This window comes from Oncorhynchus keta, chromosome 24 (assembly GCF_023373465.1).
Source record: "Oncorhynchus keta strain PuntledgeMale-10-30-2019 chromosome 24, Oket_V2, whole genome shotgun sequence".
Taxonomy (NCBI): Eukaryota; Metazoa; Chordata; class Actinopteri; order Salmoniformes; family Salmonidae; genus Oncorhynchus; species Oncorhynchus keta.
Genome location: NC_068444.1, coordinates 18839968 through 18841613, shown reverse-complemented (window position 1 = coordinate 18841613; position 1646 = coordinate 18839968). Strand labels below are relative to the sequence as shown.

Here is a 1646-nt window from a genome sequence, read left to right as displayed (position 1 = left end):
TGTCTGCTGAATAAGAATTTAGCTGTAGCTTTTTAGCTTATATATATTTAGATTTTTATTATTTCTTTAAAATGTTAAAGTAAAGTTCTAGAAGGAATCTTTAAGGTTACCTTATTGATAGAAGTTATAAGTAGCTATTAGAATTTTGAATCACCAACTGAGATACTGATCATCCTTAGGGGGGCCGACAAAATACTGTTTATAGTTGTAGAAGGTAAGAGACCGTTTTTCTTGTTATTAAATGCTGTATTCTCATAAAATTGTATTAGACACAAAATATTGCATTGGCAGCAGGGGTTTAGATAAGGGCGCTGGAGGTATCTAATCCAATTCATAATTGCTTGTGTGATTATTAATTTGTGATATTTATTGATTGAGCTGGGACCTTTTATTACGGTTTCTGGAATTTTGAACAAACCCTGTGTCAAATGAGTCATAAAAGTGCATGTCGTTTTACTCTAGGTTTCTGAAATTGACTTGATTGATTGAGGATTTATCTTGACACAACACGGAACTCCCCCCGCTCAACAGGAGGATGATCTCTGCCAACCAGGGTTGTCTGGGCCAATGGGAAGCCACCAGAATCAACAACAGACCCTCCTAATGGACCCTCTCCATGGTGGCATGAATCAGGAAACGCATAGAGCGACAGGAAATGCTCACTGCTTCAACAAGCAGGGCCAGGTTTAGGAGAGAGAGTCACACCCTGATCTGTTTCACCTGCCTTGTGCTTGTCTCCACCCCCCACCAGGTGTCTCCCATTTATCCCCATTGTCCCTTGTGTTTTTATACCTGTGTTTTCTGTTTGTCTGTTGCCAGTTCGTCTTGCCTCGTCAAGCCTACCAGCGTGTTTTTTCGTACTACTCTTTTCCTTGTCCCTGTTTTCTAGTCCTCCAGGTTCCGACCATTGCTGCCTGCCCTGACCTCGAGCCTGCCTGCCATCATGTACCAATCAGACTCTGTCCCAGTTTACGAACTTCTGCCTGTCCTCGACCTGTCTCTTGCCTGATCCTAGTCTATTAATAAATATCAGAGACTTGAACCATCTGCTTCCTTTGTCTGCATCTGGGTCTCACCCTGTGTTGTTATAGAGAGAGCACCCCCCCGCCTGTTGATGTACGCCACCGTTGTCCTGTTGTCGTACCTTACCAACACATGCTGGCCCCCCAACATCAGAAGGATATGCCTCAGTGCCAGCAAAACAGTCTGTAGCTCATGCTGGCCCTCCAACATCAGAAGGAAATGCCTCTGCTCTAGCAAAACAGTCAGTAGCTCTAGGTAATTGATATGCAGTGACCTTTGCGCTGTTGACCAAATCCCTCACAGTGTCCCTGTCCCAGTAAGGATGCATCTGTTGTGATCACCCTGTGGACCAATACCCGACCCATGAGAACCCCCTGCAACAGCAGTCACGGGTCCTTCCAAGGAGTCAACACCCTTAGGCATGACAGGGAAACCTTGAACAACCAATAGTAGTGGAGAGATGCATCCAGAAGCGTTGCAATCACCCAGAGGTGAAACAGAAGTCCCAGAGGCACCACGGCTATCATATAGGCCATCAGACCCAATAACCACAGGCAACACTGTAAAGGCACCGAATGCCCCAGCTGAAACTGTGCCAGACAGAGACGGAATGTGACCCTCCT

The 1646-nt window shown here is 45.5% G+C and overlaps 1 long non-coding RNA gene across 1 annotated transcript; it reads left to right on the top strand.

Annotated features, from left to right (window-relative positions):
• Positions 1-1012, top strand: LOC118402623 (uncharacterized). The gene is made up of 3 exons (XR_004829514.1): positions 1-214; positions 463-751; positions 890-1012. It is a non-coding gene; the product is annotated as an uncharacterized LOC118402623 (long non-coding RNA).
• The last annotated feature ends 634 nt before the right edge of the window (positions 1013-1646 follow it).